A 20,793-nucleotide genomic window follows, 5' to 3' on the forward strand; every position below is an offset into this window, starting at 1 on the left:
CACTACAAATATACAGGTGTCCTTCCTAACTCAGTTGCCAGAGAGGAAGGAACCGCTTAGGGATTTCACCATGAGGCCAATGGTGACTTTAAAACAGTTACAGAGTTTAATAGCTGTGATAGGAGAAAACTGAGGATGGATCAACAACATTGTAGTTACTCCACAATTCTAACCTAATTGACAGAGTGAAAAGAAGGAAGCCTGTACAGAATAAAAATATTCTAAACCTTGCATCATGTTTGCAACAAGGCACTAAAGTAAAACTGCAAAAAATCTGGCAAAGCAATTCACTTTTTGTCCTGAATACAAAGTGTTATGTTTGGGGCAAATCCAACACAACACATTACTGAGTACCACTCTCCATATTTTCAAGCATAGTGGTGGCTGCATCATGTTATGGGTAATCGTTAAAGATGCATTATGCAGAAAACGCTCCGCCATTTGGTTGCTAAAGTTCTAATAGTTCATCTAATTTCAGTTTATGTGACAAAACAAGCAAGTATAGATAATCATTGTACCATCTAAACCGCTGTGAAATAAAAAACAGAAATATCAGATTTACATAAGTATTCAGACCCTTTACTCAGTAATTTGTTGAAGCACATTTGGCAGCGATTACAGCCTCAAGTCTTCTTGGGTATGATGCAGCAAGCTTGGAACACCTGTATTTGGGGAGTTTCTCCCATTCTTCTCTGCAGATCCTCTTAACTTCTTGCGGATCATTGGGACGCTAGCGTCCCATCTGGCCAACATCCAGTGAAATTGCAGAGCACGAAATTCAAATTAAATTACTATAAATATTTAACTTTCATGAAATCACAAGTGCAATACATCAAAATAAAGCTTAACCTCTCTGGGCTAGGCGGGACGAAATCGTCCCACCTATGCAACAGCCAGTGTAATCCCGTGGCGCGATTTTCAAATACCTTAGAAATGCTATTACTTCAATTTCTCAAACATATGACTATTTTACACCATTTTAAAGACAAGACTCTCGTTAATCTAACCACACTGTCCGATTTCAAAAAGGCTTTACAACGAAAGCAAAACATTAGATTATGTCAGCAAAGTACCCAGCCAGAAATAATCAGACACCCATTTTTCAAGCTAGCATATAATGTCACAAAAACCCAGAAGACAGCTAAATGCAGCACTAGCCTTTGATGATCTTCATCAGATGACACACCTAGGACATTATGTTATACAATACATGCATGTTTTGTTCAATCAAGTTCATATTTAGCATGTGACGTTCAGAACTAGCATACCCCCCGCAAATCTCCAGTGAATTTACTAAATTACTCATGATAAACGTTCACAAAAAACATAACAATTATTTTAAGAATTATAGATACAGAACTCCTTTGTGCAATCGAGGTGTCCGATTTTAAAATAGCTTTTCGGTGAAAGCACATTTTGCAATATTCTCAGTAGATAGCCCAGCCATCACGGCTAGCTATTTAGACACCCACCAAGTTTAGCCCTGACCAAAGTCAGATTTACTATTACAAAAGTTTGATTAGCTTTGATGTTCTTCGTCAGAATGCACTCCCAGGACTGCTACTTCAATAACAAATGTTGGTTTGGTCCAAAATAATCCATCGTTATATCCAAATAGCGGCGTTTTGTTCGTGCGTTCAAGACGGTATCCGAAGTGTAAATAAGGGTCACGAGCATGGCGCAATTCGTGACAAAAAAATTCTAAATATTCCATTACCGTACTTCGAAGCATGTCAACCTCTGTTTAAAATCCATTTTTATGCCATTTTTCTCGTAAAAAAGCGATAATATTCCGACCGGGAATCTGCGTTTAGGTAAACAGAGGAAAGAAAACAAAGCATTCGGTCGACACGGGCACGCGCCTGAGTCTCACAGTACTGTAACCAGCCACTACCCAAACGCGCTACTTTTTTTCAGCCAGAGCCTGCAAAGCCACGATTCAGCTTTTTGCCGCCTTCTGAGAGCCTATGGGAGCCGTAGGTAGTGCACGTTATAGCAGAGATCCTCAGTCTTCAATAAACAGAGGCAAGAAGAACGACACCTTGTCAGACAGGCCACTTCCTGCATGAAATCTTCTCAGGTTTTTGCCTGCCATATGAGTTCTGTTATACTCACAGACACCATTCAAACAGTTATAGAAACTTTAGGGTGTTTTCTATCCAAAGCCAATAATTATATGCATATTCTAGTTACTGGGCAGGAGTAGTAACCAGATTAAATCGGGTACGTTTTTTATCCAGCCCTGTCAATACTGCCCCCTAGCCCTAACAGGTTAACTTGTTGTTAATCCAGCCGCCATGTCAGATTTCAAAAAGGCTTTACGGCGAAAGCAAACTATGCAATTATCTAAGGACAGCGCCCAGCACACAAATGCATAACAAATCATTTTCAACCAGGGAGTTGCGACACGAAAGTCAGAAATAGCGATATAATATATGCCTTACCTTTGAAGATCTTCTTCTGTTGGCACTCCAAAAGGTCCCAGTTACATTGCAAATGGTCCTTTTGTTCGATAAAGTCCTTCTTTATACCCATAAAAACTCAGTTTAGCTGGCGTGCTTCAGTTAATAATCCACTCGGTTTCCCTCCTTCAAAATGCATACAAAATGAATCCCAAACGTTACCAATAAACTTATCCAAACAAGTCAATCAACGTTTATAATCAAACCTTAGGTACCCTAATACGCAAATAAATGATACAATTTAAGATGGAGAATCGTTATTGTCTTTACCGGAGAACAATACCAAAGATCGCGCTCTCATTCACGCGCTTGGAAACACTACCGACAACATGGGAGTCACCTAGAAAAACTACAATTTCTGGCTCATTTTTCCAAAAACCAGCCTGAAACTCTTTCTAAAGTCTGTTGACATCTAGTGCAAGCCCTAGGAACTGCAATCGGGGACGATTTTGCCCTATTATAAAAGTGCCAGCCATTGAAATCAGTGGTATACTGAATTTGTTTGTTGTTGTTGATGGTTTGTCCACGGGGTTTCGCCTGCCATTTCAGTTCTGTTATACTCACAGACATAATTTTAACAGTTTTAGAAACTTTAGAGTGTTTTCTATCCAAATCTACATGCATATCCTAGCTTCTGGGCCTGAGTAGCAGGCAGGTTACTTTGGGCACGCTTTTCATCCGGACGTCAAAATACCGCCCTCTATCCCAAAGAAGTTAAGCTCATCCGGTAGGATGGGGAGTGTCGCTACACAGCTATTTTCAGGTTTCTCCAGAGATGTTCGATCGGGTTCAAGTCCGGGCTCTGGCTGGGCCGCTGATGGACATTCAGAGACTTTTCCTGAAGCCACTCCTGCATTGTCTTGGCTGTGTGCTTAGGGTCGTTCCTGAGCGCTCTGGATCAGGTTTTCATCAAGGATCTCTCCGTACTTTGCGCTGTTCATCTTTCACCAGATCCTGACTAGTCTCCCAGTCCCTGCCGCTGAAAAACATCCCCACAGAATGATGCTGCCACCAGTATGCTTCACCGTAGGGATGGTGCCAGGTTTCCTCCAGACGTGACGCTTGGCATTCAGGCCAAAGAGCTCAATCTTGGTTTCTTCAGACCAGAAAATCTTGATTCTCATGGTCTGAGAGACCTTTAGGTGCCTTTCAGCAAATTCCAAGTGGGCTGTCATGTGTCTTTTACTGAGGAGTGGCTTCCGTCTGGCTACTCTACCATAAAGGCCTGATTGGTGGAGTGCTGCAGATATGGTTGTCCTTCTCCAATCAAGTTGTCGAAACAGCTCAAGGATGATTTACTAATATTTTGTGCTATACTATTATTATGATTGTTATTTTCTTACATTATTGTGTCTCAAAGGGCCACTAGGCTACACATAGGAGCTACGTGCTATTCGGTTCTGACAAACAGAGTAAAAACTCAAACGGATAACTAAGTTTATTCACCCACTGGGTCAAACAGCTGAAAAGACAAAGACATTAACACAATCACATATATTTATACCCTCCTTCTATGCGGAGTCTCCTCCTTGCACATCTGGACATTCTCATCCTGTTGCTGGGCAGGAACTCAAGTGGCGACTGTTCCTTCCCACTTCATCTGACCTGACCTCGGCCCGCATTCCTCACCCCTCACTAACCCACGGCTGTCCTATCTTACCTGTGACTGAAACCAGACTTTATACCTTCTCCTCTCCGTAGGATACACAAGATTTAACAATAACATGTTATGACAGAATGGAAACTTTCTGCACTCCCCTTTCTCGCTCAGTAGATTTCCATACTCTCAGTTCTAATATGGTATCATGAATAAGGATATTTCAAGTTAGAAGTTAGAATCCATCACAGCAGTAGTCAGGTCACTCTGAGGAAAACGTCAGTCACCTGTTCTCGTCCTGTATAATGGATTAAAGTGAGCTAAAAGAAATCTCTGCCTTTTTTTGTTGAGTGTTTCAACTCCTTTCTGCCTCAACTTTGTAAGCCCTTCTCTTCATTTTCAACATATTGATACAGCCTAATACTGCAGAGTTTTGATTTGAAAAGTTCAAATAGAGTATCGTGTTGCGCATGATGATTTATCATATTGCACTTCACGATATATCGTCAATGTCAAATGTCACGATAATTGATTTATTCATTTATCAGCACAACCCTATATTCTCTTCTTCCTCTTCCTCCTCTCCTCTGTATCCTCGGCACTCCTCATCTCTCCTGTCATCCCGCTCCTCTATAGCTCCTTCCTGATGACGTCCTTGACAAACAGTATGGAATGATTGCTCTGAAATGATCACCCAGAAAGGCTCTATTACAACCTTAGTGAGGAACAGTCACGCACTGTCTGAGAGAGAGTGTCCTCTCCGCACGCCACTGTCTGTCTGTCCTCTTCACCCCCACCTGTCTAAGAAACAGGCAGAGACACCGGGTCTGTCCGTCTGTCCCCTCCTTCCGGTTTTAAGGTCATTTGTGACTGCTCTCTGTATGACTTGGCGCTCCCGGCAAGCAGCTCCTCCTGCTGAAGGTAGCTGAGCGGAAAGTACCCCGGAACAATGACCTTTTCACTGTGAATATGATTCATGTTTCAACCTTCACAGGGCAACATGCACGCGGAAGAATCCTGGCTGCTATCATGTTAGTGTGTGTGTCTGTATCGCTGTTGTTGGCCAATACTACTCATTTTAATTCACCTCACCCACTGGGGATAAAGAGACACAGTCTTGTGGAAACCGAAATGACCTGAAATGACGGTACTGTCGGTGTACAAATAGTCTGAAATGACAGCAGTTGAACAAAATGAGACTGAATTGACCATAGTTATATTGTGAATTAGGGGGACCACAGATGGTACAAATCAAATCAAAAGTAGTATCAGTAGTAATAATGAGGCGAAATGCTAGAGCAGAAACACATGTGCTTTTTTTCACGTGGCTGTGTGTCCTGTTAAAGGAATATGCGTGTCTGGGTTTCTGTTTTGTATGCTACCTAACGGTAGCTAACAGTACGCTTTGACTTGCAATGAAAACGACTTTCTGACAAAATATGAAACTTATAATATCTAAAAATGTAGATAGCTAGACTCTCTTACCCGTGTACATGGATGAACGCTTCTCCTTCTCTGTCATGAATGCCATGGTTGCCCTTAGTTTGAAGATGTAATCCTGAGACAGGTGTTTTATACAACAACCTTCTGCATGTTCTCTTTTTGACTCCCTCTGCATATTTGCAATCAAACGCCAGAATTTTGTCCATCTCCTTAGTTATCATACTCTGCTTCGACCGGTCATTCCGCTGATTTCAAAACTCGGTCAACTTCTTCCATGACAACAACACTGTTGTTTGCCATTTGAGAAGACGTTACAATGTCTGGTTCAATGAAAATATTTTTTCCTAAATCAGCGATTTCCTCATCGTTTGATTCATTTTCAGAGTCAGAGAAAGTCACCATGGCATGATCGCCCTCCAGAAAGTGGAGAGCAGTACACTAGCGACACTTTTGCAGTTGTTCATGATATCTTTCAAAAAAGCTGTGGTAGAACGCATTACCTACACATACTGGGCAGCTCACGTTATAGACAGAAGCATGCTACATGGCAGACCAATCTGAACTCATCTCTCGGTATGTCCAGCCCATCCATTATCTCAGCCAATCATGGCTAGCGGGAAGGTTCTGCACTTTTTCCGTGGCTAAACCAACTAGGCTTGTAATTTAACAATTGTATTCGTATTTACAGATGTCATACAAGTTTCTTATTAAGGCACATGAAAGTTCACATGTTCCAGAAGGCATTTCTGACAAAAAATGTTTTTTTAACAAATCTTTACTTTCAATGACGGCCTAGGAACAGTGGGTTAACTGCCTTGTTCAGGGGCAGAACGACAGATTTGTACCTTGTCAGCTCAGGGATTCAAACTTGCAACCTTTTAGTTACTAGCCCAATGCTCTAACCATTAGGCTACGCTGCCGCCCCAAAATCACCCCAAAATCTCTATCTCCCCTCTTTCGAAATTCCTTACAGACATTTCCATCTCTGTCGCATGTGCGGTGCACTTTTGACAACAGTGTTTTCCTGCTAATTGTATTATGGAACAAACATTTGCACATAGCCTACTGCCTTGTGCGCGTTGCTACGCTTATAATGTGAAGAAGCAATAGTTTAGCAACATTTTAAGCTAAATGTTCTGATTGGTTGCATGAGCCTCTAGCTTATAATTTTTTTTTGGGGGGGGGGGGTGTAGCCTACGCCTACTGATTGTATGTGTTTGGTAGCTATCAGTTTGGAGTCAGTTTGGAATAGGTCAGTTTGGAATAGGCTATTTCTTTCTCGCTCAGAACGAAAACCTGACCAATAGAATATGTCAACTTTTCTACTATGGAGGATAGTAGATTGACATAGGCTAGTGATTTTGCAGTTTGTTACTCGTCTTGTTGGCGGAGGAAAAGTAAACGTGGACTGTTACTCTAACATCTGTGCGATCGGGAATCGGTAAAAAGGACGCACGCCGTTGTGTCCTGGAATTGCGTGATCTGTTGAGATGAATAACCATCATCTAAATGTGATTTCTGTCATTCTGAGCGCCCTGGGTGGACGGCCTAATCAGGGTACGCACCCAATGCATCTGGGTCTGGTAAATGTCTTAAATCTCCGGTAAATGAAAATGCTGCCGACCATATGTCCAGGGCCACGTGTTCCTAATGGAAATCCTGGTTTCGTGTGTGTGTGTGTGTGTGTGTGTGTGTGTGTGTGTGTGTGTGTTTGCGTGTGTGCTTGTATGTACGTGTGCATGCGTGCGACAGTGGCTGTAACTGTGGCTGTAACTGTGGCTGTTACTGTGGCTGTAACTGTGGCTGGCCCGGCAGCAGTGTCTCTGGACTCCAGTGGAGAGGATGGCAGAAGTGTGTGTTTAGTCACTTAACAAGCTGCTCATTTGTGACTCACGCGAGGACACCCCCTGCTCGTTATCCCTAACGTGCGTGCCCGCTCGTGCGCGCGTTTTTATGTGTAGGTGGTATAGCAGGGCATTGATAGACAATACATGCCCAGCCAGCCTGTCTTGTCTAGAAGGACACACTGTGCCTATTTATCCCTATAGGATTCGAATGGCAATTCAGGGATCTGTATCATCTATCATATAGGTAGGCTTCTGCAATAACCCTTATGACTAGTTGGAGGAATCAAATGATGAATTATTGAACAAATGAATGAATGAATGAAACAGGTCATTTAACTACTATGAGAAAGTGTGTTTTATAATTATGATGTATCAAGTGTCTCAGAGTAGGTGTTCTCACTTAGGATCAGTTTTGTCTTTTGGATCCCAATAACAAACGGTTACATGGGCAAGGAAGACCTGATCTGTAGACTAGTACAAGACTGATAGTGAGGATATGTTGAGTGTCTTATTTGATGATCAGGATGGTATCTGATTCATCTTCTTTGCAAAGATAGCATCTCAAAGTGCACTGGGCCATGGGAGCAACAATGTGTAAGGTTTCTGCCATCGTCACACTGCCGTGACTTTTCCTCAGGTGATCTGGTGCTCAGGCGTTAATACCACACACACACACACACACACACACACACACACACACACACACACACACACACACACACACACACACACACACACACACACACACACACAAAAAATGCATGCACATCCCTCGTTCGAAACATCTCTCCCTCGTGCCTCTCTGTTTTAGAGCAGTGTGCCCAGCCCATCCCCCATTCTCATCTTCCCCTTCTGTCCTTCAACCAGTAGGCCTCCCCACAGATGACTCACTTTGTGCCAACGTGTGTGTCGGTTTATGCGCTTAACTCAAAGGCTGCGTTTACACAGGCAGCCAAATTCTGATATTTGTTTCACTAATTGGTGTTTTGACCAATCAGATCAGCTCTGAAAAAGAGCTGTGAAAATAATCTAATGTGATTGGTGAAAAGACAAATTAGAGGAGAAAAGACAGCGATTCATAGAGATCGCAATGTTTTATCTGTCCCATTATGGCTTCTATGAGCGCACGGGCAAGGCCATCTCCATTTTGAAGTAGTCCATTCTTTTCTTCTACTACTTCTATGAGTTGGTAAACAAACTGAAAAGATCCATACTGCCACCTGGAGTGTGTTGTTTGAACAGGTATAAAGCCAAGGTTGGCGATTTACTGCCACCTACAGTTATGGAATGTTTGCTCACAAGTAAAATTAATTTGATAATTTCTGCTGATGACCTGGATGGAATTATGTGATCCATACGTAACCCATAGGAAGTCCCCAGTTGACAACTTCAAAATGGTGAAAGTCCTCAATGGCGTGGCCCATGTTAAAACAGGATTTTGGGCACTAGAGTCCTCTATACATCTCTATGGTTTAACTACATCTGTGTGTGGAAGTGCAAAGTGTCTTTGTGTGCGTTTGTGTGTTTTTGTTGTTGTTGTGGTGAGCCTGTGTGTGTGTGTGTGTGTGTGTGTGTGTGTGTGTGTGTGTGTGTGTGTGTGTGTGTGTGTGTGTGTGTGTGTGTGTGTGTGTGTGTGTGTGTGTGTGAGTGTGGGTGTGAGAGTGTGAGAGTGAGAGAGAGAGAGAGAGAGAGAGAGAGAGAGAAAAAAAACTGTGCTCTGAACACGTATGTCTAAATTATACTGTGTGTCCTTGAACCACGTCAGCAGCACGTTTGCCAAGTATCTATTCACACGCTGCAGTATTTGGATAATGGATTCATCCGGAAGATTAAAACATTTTTACCTCTCATTTTGCAGTCAGTGGGTGCATCCCAAATGGCACGCTTTTCCCTACATAGTGTACTACTTTTCACCAGGGCCCATAGGGAATAAGGTACCGTTTAGGACGCAGACAGTCAGTAAGCCAGTTATGCATGGGCCCATTCCGTGGTTAGAGGGGGCTGCACATCACGATCACACAATTAAACAGATCATTCAGAGCTTTGATGATCAAGCTAATGAGCTCTGGAACTCTCATTAAAATGACTTTGGCTACTCTGGCCTGAATCACCTCGGCTACACAGGCCTTGCTGAGTGACTGACCGGCTGGCTGGCTGGAAGATGGCTCATCTCCACAAAATAGTGAGAAACAATGAACTAATAGTCAAACCTCAATATAGCCTTGGTTCTTTCTATCGTTGTATGAACCCAGTGAGAGGATGCCTCAGATGATGCCATGCCTCACATAACAGTAACAACACATCAATGTAGCAAGAAGCATTATGTCTGTTGGTAGATACTTCCTCCCTTGTAAGGTACTGTGTAACTGATTGGGTTAGCGTTAGTGATGGGGGTGGGAAAGTTACTTTTATCTTTGACAATATACACTACCATTCAAAAGTTTGGGGTCACTTAGAAATGCCCTTGTTTTTGAAAGAAAATCAAAAATCAAACCTATTTCGCATGAAGAAACAACCTGTCATTCATCACAAACTTTGTGGATATCTGGGTTTTCCCTCTTCGCAATGCAGAAAGACTGCATTTAATCAGTGGGCACCACTCGGTTTTATTACGACACACCTGTCATAACGGTTTCCTTTACTAAAGTAGAGGTTTATTATTAGTATTGCTAAAGGTGCCGCATAGGTGTAAACATACATTTTTTAGCAAGAGATGGCACTTGTGTAGCCTAAGAAAGTAGCAGAAATGTGCAGAAAGTAGTTTTGAATGCATTTTATTGAACTTTTTTGTCAACATAGTGATATTTTCTTATATACTGTACGATGAGGAATAGGATTACTTTCCCCTTAAGAGTCATTAGAAATACAAAATACTAGTCTTCTCCCATTTTTTTAACCATTGCCCCCACCCACAAGGTGTATAAACAACAACAATAAATAAGAATCAAATAAGAATAGATACAAAACAAAAATGTGAAGAACATAAATCAATCAACTCAAATTAGCACATGTAGGACAGTATGCAAGTGTGTGTGCATGGACTTTGCAGATGTATTTATCACCTGTGCAGCCCATAGTATTTGTTTTACAGTCCTTTGCGGGGCGGAATTGGCATCTCCTATTGCCTGCCCCAGCTGCAGCCTCAGGTGGATCAGGGCAGCGTTCAGCCCCCTCCTATTGCCTGCCCCTTACAACATTAACAATGTCTACACTGTATTTCTGATCAATTTGATGTTATTTTAATGGACAAAAAAATATGCTTTTCTTTCAAAAACAAGGACATTTCTAAGTGACCCCAAACTTTTGAACGGTAGTGTATATCGTATCGTTTTGACAATATCGCAATATCATTTTTGCACTAGGTGGCTGTACCTGCACCAAAACTCCAGTATTTGTCCTTCATAGTTTGTTCTCCATCTTCTCTTTAAATAGGGAGGACATTTGTTTTTAGCACTTTTATTTCCATGACTCTTCAAAACAAGTTTTATCATGGCTCTCTCTTGTCCCTCTGCAGCAGACATATGGTGAGCAATATGTTTGGAACATCGAATCGCAATAAAATCACTGTATCGAATCGCAATACATTTATCCTGAGTGGCGCAGCGGTCTAAGGCACAGCATCGCAATGCTAGGGGCATCACTACAGACCCAGGTTCAATCCCGGGCTGTATCACAACTGGCCGTGATCAGGAGTCCCATCGGGCGGCGCACAATTGGCCCAGTGTCGTCAGTGTTAGGGGAGGGTTTGGCCGGGGTAGGCCGTCATTGTAAATAATAATTTGATCTTAACTGACTTGCCTAGTTAAATAAAGGTGAAAAAATATATAAAAAATACATATAGAATCGTGAGAATCGCAATACACATCATATTGTCTCCTAAGTATTGTAACAGGCGTCGTTGAAGAGAGAAGGGGACCAAGGCGCAGCGGGTTGCGTGCTCATCATCATATTTATTATAGAGAACACGGAAAAACAAAGAAACACGACAGATCAACAGTTTTGCAGGCTAAACTAAAAGCAGTGCAAAAAGAACTATCCACCAAACACGGACCAAGCAGCGGAGGAAGAAGCAACGGGTGGACTGTCGTGAGTCATGGACTTGGGAGGAGATTCTGGCTGGAGAGGGCCCATGGAGGAAGTCTGGTGAGGACCAGGAACGCTACTGGGGAACACGGCTGGCGAGGAAGACGGAGAGGCACCCCCAATAATTATTTTTGGGGGGGCACACGTGTAGTTTGGCTGAGCCAAGGGTGAGCTCTAAGCCAGCTCCACGTGGTTATTATGGGGAACGTATGGAGTGGAGAGCGCCGAGGTATGCTGTTGTTTAGCCTGCAAATCTGTTAGCTGTCGTTCTTTGTTTATTGTTTTTTCCGTGTTCGCTATAATAAATATAATTATGAGCACGCAACCCGCTGCGCCTTGGTCTCTACATTACGACACCCGTGACAAGTATCTTAATAATAATATCATATTGTAAGGTCCCTGGCAATTCCCTGCCCTAGTTAACATATGGCTAATGTGGCTTATTGTCACGTCCTGACCAGTAAAGGGTTATTTGTTATTGTAGTTTGGTCAGGACGTGGCAGGGGGTGTTTGTTTAATGTGTTTCGGGGTTTTTTGGTTAATCTCTATGTTAGTATATTTCTATGTTCATTCTAGTTTTTTCTATTTCTATGTTTAGTTTATTGGGTTGACCTTCAATTGGAGGCAGCTGTTCCTCGTTGCCTCTAATTGAAGGTCCTATTTAGTAGAGGTGTTTTTCCATGGGTTTTTGTGGGTAGTTGTTCCGTATGTAAGCTGTGTTCCTTACAGGACTGTTTCTCGTCGTCGTTGTTTTGTATTAAGTGTTTATTTTGGTTTTCTTCACAGTAAAGAAGATGAGTATTCACATTCCCGCTGCGCCTTGGTCCCATCTTTACAACGAGCGTGACACTTATAATTAATAATGTGGCTAGCATGTGACTAATATGGCTAATTACTAACATGTGGCTAATGTGGCTAACAACTAACAGTGTAGCAAGCATGTGGATAAAAACTATCACGTGGCTAATGTGGCTAATACCTATCATGTGGCTAATAACTATCATGTGGCTGATGTGGCTAATAACTATCATGTGGCTAATGTGGCTTATAAATAACAATGTGGCTAATAGCTAACAATATGGCTAATAGCATAAAATGTAGCTAACATGTGGCTAACAGTATACATTATAGAACTAATGGTTTCTACATAAACAGTGTAATGTTTCTGCTGGTTGAAGATAGACATCATGGCAGTGTTGGTCCGTGTTAAAGATGACCTCTGCTTGTAATAATGTTGTTGTTTCCCTTCAGAGAATGACACTGAGAGCCACTTCATAGCTTCGCCTATCCCCTCACTGCTGCCCAGACACACGTATGCAACCGTGCACACACCCCAATGCATGCATTAACCAGGGCATACACAGTCTCACACACACACACACACACACACACACACACACACACACACACACACACACGCACACACACACACACACACACACACACACACACACACACACACACACACACACACACTGCCCTCTGTGGTCAGTGTGTGTATAGATGCTGTTGTGTAGACTATAAAATGATATGATGCTGTTGCTGGGTTACAGTGCATTAATAAACATTGTATTCAGAGAGAAACAGACAAACAGTTCTCTTTCTGAGTGGGGGAAGGGGAAGATGCAAAGGCAATGTGTGTCTCTCTTTGTCAGTAGTCATGATGGTTGATCATCTACACACACATACACACGAAGGCACTTTCACTCACGCAAACATGTGCTTGCACACTACACGTACTGTACACCCTTGTACAAATGCAGTTGCTGTTTCTCCAGTGGAAGTTGCCCTCAAGCTTAGCATAGAATGTTACTCCTCAATGAAAGAGATTTTCTGCTACTTTTGTATACTTTTTAGCCAGTAGTTCTGAGCCAGTAGGGCACCGAAAAGTGAGTACTACGTCACATATGTGCAAATGTGTGCACCACGTCATTGCTGTCTCTCTCACTCTACTGTGTGTGCATCTTGCTAGCGGTCACTCTATTGACGAGGGGCTGAAGCTCATTGGTTGAACTCGAATTGCTAGGGGGCTGTCCCATGTGGGGGAAAATGTAGTGTAGGGAAAATAGCACAGCTTCCAGGAAACAGTCGCTTTCAAACTAGGGATTTTGTGGCTAATTGAGGTAAGCCAGTAACTCTGCTCAGAGATTATGCATGTATGAACTACACATTGAGCCCAAAGCAGGAGGTTTTAAAAAAACAGTTAAATGTAACTAAATGGAATCGAAAATGGAATCTACGTAATCCCCAAAAGTAACAATTTATCAGGAGAGGGCCATAAACAGTAATGTTGTATACTCCAAGGTTAAAATCTTACCATTCTGGTATTTTTTTAAATAAATGGCTGAGGTGTAGTCACCTTTTGAGGACACAAGCTCAAGTATACAGTACAAATATGATAGAAATATGAAAATATGAAATATTTTATATGATTTATTTCCTATTCCACAAAACTGTATGAATAAGGCTTGAAACGGTTTATATGCTTTTTAAATATAGTACAATCAAATTATAAAACAGCTAACTATGAGATTTCACCTTCCTTATAACTGTAAAATACATATTTGTATGTTTAGTGTTAGAGAAAAGGTCTCTCTTGATCAAAACGTCTGCCACCATCGCTGTGAACATCTCACAGAGCTCTGTCATGGCTTCCTGAACTCGTTACAAAATTGCCCAGGATCTCATATTAATCTCGTCCGTCTTTAAAATCGATGAATTATTTATGGCTATGAATCGATCTCTGAATATGCTACAGTGATGAAACCACTCTCTCCTGCTGCGCTACGATGTAAGTATTGCAGGCATGTGCTTTGTCAGTGGCTGTGTCGTAGGGGGTGTTGCGAATTGTGTTAGAGGTAGGTGAAGGAGTCAAGCGCAGGAGAGCAGAGATGTCCAAGTAGGGTCTTTAATAGGCAAGTCCACAACACACAAAAGGTCAGGTACAATACCAAAACAAGAAACCGCCCATGACACAAGAGAACACAGTACTCCCGGAAGGAGGAAAACAACGCTCCTGTCATGGTCGTCGTAGTAAGTGGACCAAGGCGCAGCGGGTCGAGTGCTCATCTTAACTTTATTAGTGAACACTTAAATAAACAAAACAAGAAACGAACGAACCAACAGTCTTGCAGGCTAAATACAGTGCTAAGAACAACCTCCCACAATACCCATAACAAACATACTCCTAAATATAGGACCTTCAATCAGAGGCAACGATAACCAGCTGCCTCCAATTGAAGGCCCCAATCCCAATTACCTAAACATAGATCTAAATACCCTAGAACAGACATAGAACTAAACCAAAAACCCCGGGATACATGAATCAAATGCCCCTCTACATAAACACACACTCAAAATCATATAAAACAAATAGCCCCTGCCACGTCCTGACCAAACTATAATAACAAATAACCCCTTACTGGTCAGGACGTGACAGTACCCCCCCCCCCCCCCCCCCCAAAAGGTGCAGACCCTAACAAAAAATGTGGGTGGCTGCCGTCACCGACGGCTCCCGTGCTACACCCCCCCTCCCCAAACCTCCTACAGTGGAGGTGGCTCAGGCTCAGGCCTTAGTCCCCCACCTCAGTCCACCCCTACTGAATACCTCGGCCTGAAGCATGTCACTGTAGACCCTGGACTGTACTCTGGGAGCTCCGGACAGTAGGGCGACTCTGGGAGCTCCGGACTGTAGGGCGACTCACCCGGTTCCGGACTGTAGGCCGTCTCACCCGGTTCCGGACTGTAGGCCGTCTCACCCGGTTCCGGACTGTAGGCCGTCTCACTCGGTTCCGGACAGTGGGCCGTCTCTCTTGGTTCCGGACAGTGGGTCGTCTCTCTCGGTTCCGGACAGTGGGCCGTCTCTCTCGGTTCCGGACAGTGGGCCGTCTCTCTCGGTTCCGGACAGTGGGCCGTCTCTCTCGGTTCCGGACAGTGGGCCGTCTCTCTCGGTTCCGGACAGTGGGTCGTCTCTCTCGGTTCCGGACAGTGGGCCGTCTCTCTCGGTTCCGGACAGTGGGCCGTCTCTCTCGGTTCCGGACAGTGGGTCGTCTCTCTCGGTTCCGGACAGTGGGCCGTCTCTCTCGGTTCCGGACAGTGGGCCGTCTCTCTCGGTTCCGGACAGTGGGCCGTCTCTCTCGGTTCCGGACAGTGGGCCGTCTCTCTCGGTTCCGGACAGTGGGCCGTCTCTCTCGGTTCCGGACAGTGGGCCGTCTCTCTCGGTTCCGGACAGTGGGCCGTCTCTCTTGGTTCCGGACAGTGGGCCGTCTCTCTACGGGGCACTGTCGCCGGAATTTCTGGACGAGGCACTGTTGCCGGACACCCTGGACGAGGCACTGTTGCCGTACACTCTGGACGAGGTACTGTTGCCGTACACTCTGGACGAGGTACTGTCGTCGGAAGCTCGGGACTGGGCTGATGCACTGGAAGCCTGGTGGGTGGTGCTGGTACTGGAGGTATCAGACTGGAGACACGCACCTCAGGGCTAGTGCGAGGAGTGGGAACAGGATACACTGGGCCATGAAGCATTACTGGCGGTCTGCGGCATACAACCCCTACAGCCTGATTGCTCACTCGAGCATGGCACTTGCGAGGGGCTGGAATCATTTTCACCGGACTGTTTGTGGGCATAGGCGAGATCGTGCGCACTTCCGCATAGTACGGTGCTCCTCTACTCCTCTGTTCACCATAATAATCACGAATAGTTGGCTCAGGTCTACTGCCTGCCCTAGCCAAACTACCCGTGTGCCCCCCCCAAAAAAATTTGGGGGGGCTGCCTCTCCGGCTTCCTGGCCAGCCGTGTTCCCCTGTAGCGTTCCCGGTCCTCTTCAGCCTTTCTCTATGGTCCCACTCTGGCTAAAATCTCCTCCCAAGTCCAAAACTCCCAATAGTCCACCTGCTGCTCCTTTCTCCGCTGCTTGGTCCGTTGGAGGTGGGAGGTTCCGTCACGGTCGTCGTAGTAAGTGGACCAAGGCGCAGCGGGTCGAGTGCTCATCTTAACTTTATTAGTGCACACTTAAATAAACAAAACAAGAAACTAACTAACTAACAGTCTTGCAGGCTAAATACAGCAGTGCTAAGAACAACCTCCCACAATACCCAAAACAAACATACTCCTAAATATAGGACCTTCAATCAGAGGCAACGATAACCAGCTGCCTCCAATTGAAGGCCCCAATCCCAATTACCTAAACATAGATCTAAATACCCTAGAACAGACATAGAACTATACAACATAGAACTAAACCAAAAACCCCAGAATACATAAATCAAACGCCCCTCTACATAAACACACACTCAAAACCATATAAAACATATACCCCCTGCCACGTCCTGACCAAACGATAATAACAAATAACCCCTTACTGGTCAGGACGTGACAGCTCCTAAACTATTACACACTCAGTATAAACGTGAATAAATCTGGGGCACAACCTCAATGAGCAACATAACACGTATAATCCCGCACAAACCTATGCAGGCAACAGGGGTAATTATACACACAGAAATTAAACCAAATGAACCCAGGTGTGAAAGAACCAAAGACAAAACAAACGGAAAAGGAAAAATGGATCGGTGATGGCTAGTAGGCCGGCGACGCCGACCGCGAGCACCGCCCGAACAGGGAGAGGAACCACCTTCGGTGGAAGTCGTGGAAGGGGGTTCAGCAAAGAGTTGATGGACAGTCGGAAAAACGAATTCAATGGTAGGAGCGTCATCCCAGCTTCAAGTAGTTTCAGATATCACATCCTAAAAATAATTAGTAGTCGCCAAAGTTCCGTAGCTTGTCTTTAATTAGATATATTGGCCTCGCTATTTTGTTAGCAAAGAAGTATGTAAAATATGTTGGTGTTGTGTCCAAAATAGCACAATTATACAGCATACACACCCATGCACACACAAGCACCCGTGCGCACACACAAGCACCTGTGCGCGCACACACACACCACACACACACACACACACACACACACACACACACACACACACACACACACACACACACACACACACACACACACGATGATGCTGTGAGGAAGCACTGTGTGCAGGCTTCCCTTAACCCCCTGGCTGGCCTAGACTGCTATGACTGATACATAGAGACAGACAGGAGAGAGAGGGAGGGGGAGGAGAGAGAACGGTGGAGCGAGAGAAGAAGAGTCGGGGGAGGGAGAGAGAAAGAGAGTCATGATGACTGCTTCATCATTGTTACAAAACCAGAGCTGCAATACATCTTGTAGACCTGTGAAATCACACTCATTGGTTACAATGGTGACACACTTCAGTTTATATTTGTAAATGACAAAAAGGGTTGTTATTTTGTGGGATTTGTTTACCATAAATATATTGACTGGTTAATTGTGCAAATAATGCACTTATGTTTCAAGGTTTAATGTCACATGCACAAGTACAGTAAAATGCCTTTCCTGCAAGCTCTAAGCCCAACAATGCAGTATTCAATAACAATGTAATACTAAAAATAACATAATGTAGAACAAAAACATACTAGAAATAAAAATAAGAAATAAGAAGAACACGAGAAAGTAAGTAAGCTACAGTGCCTTCGGAAAGTATTCAGACCCCTTGACTTTTTCCACATTTTGTTACGTTACAGCCTTATTCTATAATTGATTAAATCGTTTTTTTCCTCATCAATCTACACACAATACCCCATAATGACAAAGCAAAAACAGGTTTTTAGAAATGTTTGCTAATTTATAAAAATACCCTTTACTCAGTACTTTGTTGAAGCACCTTTGGCAGCGATTACAGCCTTGAGTCCTCTTGGGGTATGACGCTACAAGCTTAGCACACCTTTCTTTTCTGCAGGTCCTCTCAAGCTCTGTCAGGTTGGATGGGGAGTGGCACTGCAGAGCTATTTTCAGGTCTCTGCAGAGATGTTCCATCGGGTTCATGTCCGGGCTCTGGCTGGGCCACTCAAGGACATTCAGAGACTTCGCCCCCAGTCTGAGGTCCTGAGCACTCTGAAGCAGGTTTTCATCAAGAATCTCTCTGGTCTTTGCCCTTTTCATCTTTCTCTCGATCCTGACTAGCCTCCCAGTCGCTACAGCTGAAAAACATCCCCATAGCATGATGCTGCCACCACCATGCTTCACCGTAGGGATGGTGCCAGGTTTCCTCCAGACGTGACGCTTGGCATTCAGGCCAAAGAGTTCAATCTTGTTTTCATCAGACCAGAAAATCTTGCTTCTCATTGTCTGAGAATGCTTTAGGTGCTTTTTGGTAAACTCCAAGCGGGCTGTCATGTGCCTTTTACTGAGGAGTGGCTTCTGTCTGGCCACTCTACCATAAAGGCCTGATTGGTGGAGTGCTGCAGAGATGTTGTCTTTCTGGAAGGTTCTCCCATCTCCACAGAGGAACTCTGGAGCTCTGTCAGAGTGACCATCGAGTTCTTGGTCACCTCCCTGACCAAGGCCCTTCTCCCCCGATTACTCAGTTTGGCCGGACGGCCAGCTCTAGGAAGAGTCTTAAGAATGATGGAGGCCACTGTGTTCTTGGGCACCTTCAATGCTGCAGAAATGTTTTGGTACCCTTCCCCAGATCTGTGCCTCGACACAATCCTGTCTTGGAGCTCTACGGACACTTCCTTCAACCTCATGGCTTGGTTTTTGCTCTGACATGCACTGTCAACTGTGAGACCTTATATAGACAGGTGTGTGCCTTTCCAAATCATGTCCAATCAATTGAATTTCCCACAGGTGGACTCCAATCAAGTTGTAGAAACATCTCAAGGATGATCAATGGAGATAGGATGCACCTGAGCTCAATTTCGAGTCTCATAGCAACGGGCCTGAATACTTATGTAAATAAGGTATTTCTGTTTTTTATTTGTAATAAATTTGCAAAAGTGTCTGTAATCCTGTTTTCATTTCGTCATTATGGGGTATTGTGTGTAGATTGATGAGGATTTTTTTATTTTTATTAATAATAATTTTAGAATTAGGCTGTAACATAACAAAATGTGGAAAAAGTCAAAAGGGGTCTGAATACTTATGTATAGGGGTAAGGTGACTAGGCATCAGGATATATGATAAACGGGAGTAGCAGCGGCGTATAGGACGTTTGTATGTGAGTGGGTGTGCGTGTGTGTAGAGTCAGTTCAAATGTGTGTGCATATTATGTGTGTGTGAGCAAATGACGAAGTGAGTGTTTCTGTGCGTGTGTTGGAGTGTCAGTGTGCGTGAGTGTGTAGGGCCCTGTGAGTGTGCGTAGAGACAGTGCAAAAATACAAATAAAATACAAGTCTGTGTAGACATTTTGTTTGCTATTAGTTAGCTATTTAGCAGCCTTGTGGCTTAGGGATAGAAGGTGTCCAGGAAGCTGTTGGTGTCAGACGCCGGTCAGCATGGCGGCTCTGTTGTTGCCGACCCTCACCACCTTGGGCTCGACCCGTCAGGAAGTCCAGAATCCGGTTGCAGAGGGAGGTGTTCAGTCCCAGGCTCCTGAGCTTGGTGACGAGCTTGGAGGGGACAATGGTGTTGAACGCCGAGCTGTAGTCAATGAACAGCATTCTCACATAAGTGTTCCTCTTGTCCAGGTGGGTAGAGGGCAGTGTGGAGTGCAATAGAGATTGCGTTCGTCTATGGATCTGTTGGGGCGCTATGCAAATCGGAGTGGGTCAAGGGTTTCTGGGATGACGGAGTTGATGTGTGCCGTAACCAGCCTCTCAAAGCACTTCATGATTACAGATGTGAGTGCTACAGGGCGGAAGTCATTGTGGCTTGAAGCCTTATAGCCTTGGGTCTAGCTATAGACGTTTGTAAGGGTCTGGGAAGGGTAAAAAGGCACATTAAGATAATACAACCCACTCTGAAACATATAGCAAGAGGCTTCCTTTTGTTGTTGCTGGTTAACATTTCGTTCGATATCCAGCAACTGCACTAAACCAAGGGAGGTGAATATTACGTTTTCTATTCCACCCTAGCTCTGGTCCAGGGTGTCACGTGCAGCATTTTACATCTTCGCGGTGTAGTGTTGAAGATCTGCAAGGTACACGTAACACCTTGGACCAGAGCGAGTTCTGTTCCTCCTCTGCTAATGACACGACTCGCGGCTTTCAGGGTCGTGCGTAAGTTGAACGCGGTAGCAGTGCATAGGACATGCAGCCAGGTTGTTTGTTGTTTCGTGGTCTCTGCGGCGGTAGAGTCGTCCCGGTCATACAGTGATATTAAACAGGCGTGATGTCACCAAGTGTGAGACACCGTGTGAGCCTGGCCCTCCGCCTCACGCGCAGATGTGCTGTACCACGCACGCTCCTCGTGTCCCCCGCTCACCACTCTCAGGTGATCGTGTGATACATCCTCTTCTTGTTCTCAAAGATGGTGGGTAAATGAAGAGTTTT

General features: G+C 44.3%; 1 protein-coding gene across 1 annotated transcript in view; it reads left to right on the forward strand.

Moving 5' to 3' along the window:
• The window catches only part of LOC106565299 (voltage-dependent L-type calcium channel subunit alpha-1D), a 128,499-nt gene that overhangs the window by 24,559 nt on the left and 83,147 nt on the right, over window positions 1-20,793 (forward strand). The window lies entirely within an intron of this gene.

This window comes from Salmo salar, chromosome 12 (genome assembly GCF_965601325.2).
Source record: "Salmo salar chromosome 12, fSalSal1, whole genome shotgun sequence".
Lineage (NCBI taxonomy): Eukaryota > Metazoa > Chordata > Actinopteri > Salmoniformes > Salmonidae > Salmo > Salmo salar.